General features: G+C 38.4%; 1 pseudogene; it reads left to right on the plus strand.

The window, feature by feature from the left end:
• The first annotated feature begins 1,022 nt into the window (after nt 1-1,022).
• Nucleotides 1,023-2,060, plus strand: LOC111748874 (olfactory receptor 14A16-like; annotated as a pseudogene).
• The last annotated feature ends 6,298 nt before the right edge of the window (nt 2,061-8,358 follow it).

The raw sequence follows: 8,358 nt of genomic DNA on the forward strand, positions 1-8,358 counted from the left end.
CCCTACAAGGCTTCCACGTCCATAATAACGGCATCTTCTGGGAAATGATTGTCCCCCTCAGGAATCTTTGCCAATACACTAAATTAACTCTCATTCTAATTAGTCAATTGTAACTTCTTATGAAAATGTAGGACAAACACAAGACTCATTTAAACCTGTGTGTGCCAATGGAGAAAAGACAATAACTCAGTAAATGCATAGAAAACCTGAGCAACAGCAATATTTGAACAGAAATATGCTTCCTATTGGACAAGAGACCCACCTCATCTGGCCTTTCTTCCTGTATGAGAAAGTGCCCTCTGTCAACTTCATTCTCAGCCTTCACTTCCCCAGCGTTTTAAAGAATGAACACCAGAAATTAGGGAAAGTGTGTTACTATTTTTTTTGTGTGTGTGTTACTATTAGGTAAGTGGATTTCTCCCAAGCCTATAAGCATTTGCTATAAATTTCCCCACTCACATTATCTCTTTATATGTCTGAATAAGTACATTCATTTTACCTGATTATATTTACTGCCTTTTAGGAAAATAAGCTGTTAATTATTATATTTTAATTTTGGTTATTAGACCCATGGCAGCTATGTGCTCTTTAAGAACAATTGATGGGCAGAGTAGGATGTGCAGATACTTCTAAGATTCTATTCAGTCTTTAAAAAGCCCATGCATGATGTGCTTAATGTGAACACTTGGTAAAAACGTCGGTGATCCAGTTCTAATCTATCATATGTGCAAGACGTATTTCACTGCCCTAGGCAACTAGACGGTAAATTATTCTAGCCTGCTCTTAAAGACTGTTATTATAATTTACTGTGCATTAGTTTAAAATTAGAGTTTGTAAGATGTAACTCCTGAGGCTACTCTAATGACTTTAAAATGCCCCTCAGGACACAGTAGATTCAATTAGAGAACCAACAAAGAGGCAGGTTCTGAGGGTATAAGTGAATGAAGTAAATGTTACTTTTCTTAAGTTTCTGCAGACAAAAATCAGCATGCCTCAGAAAATAGCCAACATAACAATTCTTGCTCATGGGATTTCCTGATGACTGGATGCTACAGAAACTGTATGCAGCCCTCTTCTTCCTCATTTACCTGACAGCACTGATGGGGAACCTCGTCATTGTTACCCTCACTACCATCGACTGGCATCTCCAAGCCCCCATGTACTTCTTCCTGAAAAATTTGCCCTTAATTGACACATGCTATATCTGTCACTGTCCCCAAGTCCATCATGAACTCTCTGACTAACAGCCGTTCCATATCCTTCCTGGGATGTGCCTCACAGGTTTTTCTTATTTTTTTTCGGGGGCACAGAGTGTACCCTCCTTATAGTCATGTCCTATGACCGCTATGCTGCCATCTGCCATCCTCTGCACTACAAGACCATTATGAATAGAGGTGCCTGTGTGCAGATTGTGGCTGCATCGTGGCTCAGTGGATGTGGCTATGGATCCATTCACGTAGCAGGTACATTCTCTGTCCATTTCTGTGGGCCCAACGTAGTTCATCAGTTTTTCTGTGATATTCCATAATTGCTTACACTTGCTTGTTCTGGGGAACATATTTTAGAATATGCATTTATCATTGCTAGCTGTTGTTTTGCTTTTGTATGTTTCATTTTAATGGTTGTTTCCTATGTTCACATTTTCTCATCCATCTTAAGGATTCCATCCACTCAAGGAAGGTGCAAAACTGTCTCCACCTGCATGCCCCACCTAACTGTGGTGACCTTGTTTCTCTCTTTTGGATTTATTGCATACTTAGGTTCAGCCTCGGAACCCCCATCATCAGTGAACCTCTTTATGTCTGTGTTATACTCCTTGTTACCTCCTACTCTGAATCCTGTCATTTACAGTTTGAGAAACAGGAACAAGAAGGTGGCCCTTAGTAAAATCTTTGGTGGAGAAATGGCCTCAAAGATGTAAATGTTTAAAATATCATTTTAATATTTACTAATGTGTATCATATTTTTCGGTTTATAGGAATTTAAGGAAGGCTGGTGGTGCAATGGTTAAGCTCTTGGCTGCTAACCAAAAGTGACTTAGAGGGTCACTATGAGTCAGAATTGACTCAACAGGCATACAACAACAATATTAAAAAAAAGCTTAGACATCTATTATCTCATTTTTTTCTTCCACATAGAATGACACATTTTATAGCATTAGATGGGTCTCGATGTTAAAAGTGTCTTGGCAACTTCTAATTCACTGGAAATCTTCCAAGCATTAAGTTCTCATCAACAAGAACCAGGTTTGGGGTAATATTGTTCATTTCAGATTCATCTTTACCAATACCATTCGCTTTCCTAGTTGGGACAATTTTATGATAGTTTAAAATTTTACGTATTTTAAAACAGTATCCTGTTTCATTCTTTCAGTAGTTAAAATGAAGGTGAGTAGTTTCAAATTTGTTGCTTTTTTTTTTCTCTTTGTTTGTATTGACAAGGACATTATTTACGAACTCAGAGTTTTATAATAAATGTTAATTTTCCAATAGTGGCTTTGGAAATATTACACTCAGAATATTCTTTAAGAGAATTTGTAAACAGAGTCTATTGGTAATGGATGTCATTGGTCAATCACATAAAGACAATTTTAAGACTAGTGATAGTGAATGGTCAAATTGCATAACTCTCATTATATAGTCCAATCTGAGAAAGAATATGTAATGGTAAAACATACGGGAGTAGCATAAGTTATGAGAAACTACAATTCTTTCGTGTCCACACTTTGTATTCTTAAATTTTAAACTTTGGAAACATGTATTTATAAGTTGAAATAAATCTACTTGTTTTTATGTTGTGAGTTGCTGTTGAGTCTATTTGAACTCATAACGACCCTATGTACAACATAAAGAAACACTGCCCCATCCTGCGCCATCCTCACAATCGTTGCTATATTTGAGCCCATTGTTGCAGTCACTGTGTCAATCCATCTCATTGAGGGTCTTCCACTTTTTCTCTGACCCTCTGTTTTACCAAGCATGATGGCCTTCTCCAGGGACTGGTCCCCCTGATAACATGCCCAAAGTATGTGATACAAAGTCTTTCCATCCTGACTTCCAAGAAGCACTCTGGCTGCACTTCTTCCAAGACAAGTTTGTTTGTTCTGGCAGTTTATAGTGTATTCGATAGTCTTTGCCAACAGCATAATCCAAATGTGTCAATTCTTTTTTGGTCTTCTTTATTCATTGTCCAGTTTTCCCATGAATATGAAGTGCTTGAAAATACCATGGTTGGGGTCAAAGGAACTTTAGTCCTCAACTTCACTTTTTCACACGTTAAAGAGATCTTTTGCAGCAGATTTGCCCAACGCAATACATCGTTTGATTTTTTGGCTGTTGCTTCTGTGGGTGTTGATTGTGAATCCAATAAAATGAAATGCTTAACAACTTCAGTATTTTCTCCCCTTACCATGGTCTTGGTTATTGCGAAGATTTTTGTAAGGATTTTTGTTTTCTTTATGTTGAGGTGCAATCCACACTGAAGGCTGTAGTTTTTGATCTTCATCGGTAAGTGTTTCAAGTCCTGTTCACTTACTGCAAGCAAGGTTGTGTCATTTGCATATTGCAGGTTGCTAGAGAGTCTTCCTCCAGTCCTGATGCACGTTCTTCTTCATAGAGTCTAACTTCTTGAATTATTTACTAAGCATACAGATTGAATAAGCATGGTGAAAGGATGCAACCCTGACACACACCTTTCCTGACTTTAAACCATGCACTATCCCCTTGTTCTGATTGACCAATGCCTCTTGGTCTGTGTACAGGTTCTCCATGAGCACAATTAAGTGTTCTGGAATTTTCATTCTTCTCAACTTTATCCATAATTTGCTGTGATCCACAAAGTCGAATGCCTGTGTGTAGTCACTAAAGCAAGGGTAAACATCTTTCTGGTTTTCTCTGCCTTCAGCCAAGCGCGTGCATGAGTCTGTGTGTGTGTGTGTGTGTGTGTGTGTAAAGGAAACCTGCTGGTGCAGTGGTTAACTGCTCAGCCGCTAACTGAAAGGTTGGCGGTTCAAACCTACCAACCACTCCATGATGGCCTGCTTCCGTAATGACTACAGCCTTGGAAATACTATGGGGCAATTCTGCCCTATCTTATAAAGTTGCTATGAGTAGAAATTGACATGACAACAATGGTGAATTGATATATATATATATTTATATATATATATATTACATTAAATATATGACTGTCTGTGTGGACAAACGGTTAAGTGTTTCAAGAATAACCAAAAGGTTGACATTTCAAACACATCCAGCGCACCTCCAAAGAATGTCTTGGGGACCTGTTTCCAAAAGAGCACAGCCATTGAAAACCGTATGAAGTGCACTTCTACTGTCACACATTAGGTCACTATGCGTCACAATCAATTCAGTGACAACTGGTGGTTTATGTATGTATATAAAATTGGTTTCTATACACTATACATTTATTAAGATGCTTTGCAATTTTGGCCAAGTTACTTGATTCGTCTTTCTTTTTCTATAATATATATAATACATTAATTTGCTATTAAAACATTAATGTCCTTATCACTTATGGGCGATAAGGACATTAATGTTTTAATAGCAAATTAATGTATTAAATAGCAAATTAATGTATTCCCACACAGTGCACTGAGTGACCCACAAAAAAATAAAAATAACCCATTGCTATTGAGTCGATTTCAACTCATAGCAATTCTATAGGACAGAGTAGAGCTGTCCCATAGGGTATGCAAGAAGTGGTTGGTGAATTTGAACCACCAATCATTTGGTTAACATCCAAGGTCTTAACCACTACACCCCTAAAAAGCACCACCATAAACTCAATGCCACAGAAGACGTCAGACATTACGATTATTTCTTTTTAAAAAAATAATTTTTATTGTGCTTTAAGTCAAAGTTTACAAATCAAGTCAGCCTGTCACATATAAGCTTATATATGCCTTACTACATACGCCCATTTACTCTCCCCCTAATGAGTCAACCCGCTCCCTTCTTCCAGTCTCTCCTTTCATGACCATTTTGCCAGTTTCTAACCCTCTCTACCCTCCCATCTCCCCTCCAGACAGTAGATACCAATACAGTCTCAAGTGTCCACCTGATACAAGTAGCTCACTCTTCATCAGTATCTCTCTCCAACCCATTGTCCAGTCCCTTCCATGTCTGATGAGTTGTCTTTGGGAATGGTTCCTGTCCTGGGCCAACAGAAGGTTTGGGGACCATGACTGCCGGGATTCTTCTAGTCTCAGTCAGACCATTAAGTCTGGTCTTTGTATGAGAATTTGGGGTCTGCATCCCACTGTTCTCCTGCTCCTTCAGGAGTTCTCTGTTGTGCTCCCTGTCAGGGCAGTCATCGATTGTGGCCGGGCACCATTTAGTTCTTCTGGTCTCAGGATGATGTAAGTCTCTGGTTCATGTGGCCCTTTCTGTCTCTTGGGCTCTTAGTTATCGTGTGATCTTGGTGTTCTTCATTCTCCTTTGCTCCAGGTGGGTTGAGACCAATTGATGCATCTTAGATGGCCGCTTGTTAGCATTTAAGACCCCAGATGCCACATTTCAAAGTGGGATGCAGAATGTTTTCATAATAGAGTTTACTATGCCAATTGACTTAGAAGTCCCCTTAAGCCATATTCTCCAAACCCACGCCCTTGCTCTGCTAACATTTGAAGCATTCAGTTTATCCCAGAAACTTCTTTGCTTTTGGTCCAGTCCAGTTGAGCTGACCTTCCCTGTATTATCCTTCCCTTCACCTAAAGTAGTTCTTATCTACTGACTAATCAGTAAATAACTCTCTCCCACCCTCCCTCCCTCCCCACCCCCATAACCACAAAAGAATGTGTTCTTTTCAGTTTATACTATTTCTCAAGAGCTTATAATAGTGGTCTTATACAGTATTTGTCCCTTTGCATCTGACTAATTTCACTCAGCATAATGCCTTCCAGGTTCCTCCATGTTATGAAATGTCTCACAGATTCGTCACTGTTCTTTATCGATGCATAGTATTCCATTGTGTGAATATACCATAATTCATTTAACCATTCATCCATTGATGAACACCTTGGTTGCTTCCAGCTTTTTGCTATTGTAAACAGTGCTGCAATAAACATGGGTGTGCATATATCTGTTCGTGTGAAGGCTCTTGTTTCTCTAGGGTATATTCTGAGGAGTGGGATTTCTGGGTTGTATGGTAGTTCTATTTCTAACTTTTTAAGAAAATGCCAGATAGGTTTCCAAAGTGGTTGTACCATTTGACATTCCCATCAGCAGTGTATAAGAGTTCCAATCTCTCCGCAGCCCCTCCAGGATTTATTATTTTGTGTTTTTTGGATTAATACCAGCCTTGTTGGAGTGAGATGGAATCTCATCGTAGTTTTAATTTGCATTTCTCTAATGGCTAATGATCGAGAGCATTTTCTCATGTGTCTGTTAGCTGCCTGAATATCTTCTTTAGTGAAGTGCATGTTCATATCCTTTGCCCACTTCTTGATTGGGTTGTTTGTCTTTTTGTGGTTGAGTTTTAACAGAATCATATAGATTTTAGAGATCAGGCGCTGGTTGGAGATGTCATAGCAGAAAATTTTTTCCCAATCTGTAGGTGGCCTCTTTACTCTCTTGGTGAAGTCTTTAGATGAGCGTAGGTGTTTGATCTGGTTTCTCTTTGAGATTTTTAGTAAGGTTTTGTATTCTGTTTATGCCTTGTGTTAGGGCTTCTAACGTTGTCCCTATTTTTTCTTCCATGATCTTTATCGTTTTAGTCTTTATGTTTAGGTCTTTGATCCACTTGGAGTTAGTTTTTGTGCATGGTGTGAGGTGTGGGTCCTGTTTCATTTTTTTGCAAATGGATATCCAATTACGCCAGCACCATTGTTAAAAAGACTGTCTTTTCCCCAATTAACTGACACTGGGCCTTTGTCATATATCAGCTGCCTATATGTGGATGGGTTTATATCTGGATTCTCAGTTCTGTTCCATTGGCCTATGTGCCTGTTGTTTTACCAATACCAGGCTGTTTTGACTATTGTGGCTGTATAATAGGTTCTAAAATCATGTAGAGTGAGACCTCCCACTTCTTCTTTTTCAGTAATGCTTTACTTATCCAGGGCTTCTTTCCCTTCCGTATGAAGTTGGTGATTTGTTTCTCCATCACTTTAAAAAATGTCATTGGAATTTGGATTGGAAGTGCATTGTATGTATAAATGGCTTTTGGTAGAATAGCCATTTTTACTATGTTAAGTCTTCCTATCCATGAGCAAGGTATGTTTTTCCACTTATTTAGGTCCCTTTTAGTTTCTTACACTAGTACTTTGTAGTTTTCTTTGTATAGGTCTTTTACATCTTTGGTAAGGTTTATTCCTAAGTATTTTATCTTCTTGACTGCTGCTGTGAATGGTATTTATTTGGTGATTTCCTCTTCGATGTTCTTTTTGTTGATGTAGAGCAATCCACGTGATTTTTGATGTTTATCTTATAACCTGAGACTCTGCCGAACTCTTCTATTAGTTTCAGTAGTTTTCTGGAGGATTCCTTAGGATTTTCTGTGTATAAGATCATGTCATCTGCAAATAGAGATAATTTTACTTCTTCCTTGCCAATCCGGATGCCCTTTATTTCTTTATCTAGCCCAATTGCTCTGGCTAGGACCTCTAGCACAATGTTGAATAAGAGCGGTGATAAAGGGCATCCTTGTCTGGATCCTGTTCTCAAGGGAAATGCTTTCAGGCTCTCTACATTTAGAATGATGCTGGCTGTTGGCTTTGTATAAAAAAAGTATAGATGCTCTTTATTATGTTGAGGAATTTTCCTTCAATTCCTGTATTGCTGAGAGTTTTATCATGAATGGATGTGGGACTTTGTCAAATGCCTTTTCTGCATCAACTGATAAAATCGTGTGGTTTTTGTCTTTTGTTTTATTTATATGGTGGATTACATTAACGGTTTTTCTAATATTAAACCAGGCTTGCATAAAAAAAATATACCTGGTATAAATCCCACTTGGTCATGGTGGATTATTTTTTTGATATGCTGTTGAATTCTATTGGCTAGAATTTTGTTGAGGATTTTTGCATCTATGTTCCTGAGGGATATAGGTCTGTAATTTTCTTTTTTTGTGGTGTCTTTACCTGGTTTTGGTATCAGGGATAAGCTGGCTTCATAGAATGAGTTAGGTAGTATTCCATCATTTTCTATGCTTTGAAATACCTTTAGTAGTAGTGGTGTTAACTCTTCTCCGAAAGCTTGGTAGAACTCTGCAGTGAAGCTGTCCGGGCCAGGGTTTTTTTTGTTGGGTGTTTTTGGATTACCTCTTAAATCTGTTCTTTTGTTATGGGTCCTTTTAGTTGTTGTACTTCTGATTGTGTTAGTTTAGGTAGGTAGTGTT

The sequence above is a fragment of the Loxodonta africana genome, chromosome 16, assembly GCF_030014295.1.
Source record: "Loxodonta africana isolate mLoxAfr1 chromosome 16, mLoxAfr1.hap2, whole genome shotgun sequence".
Taxonomy (NCBI): domain Eukaryota; kingdom Metazoa; phylum Chordata; class Mammalia; order Proboscidea; family Elephantidae; genus Loxodonta; species Loxodonta africana.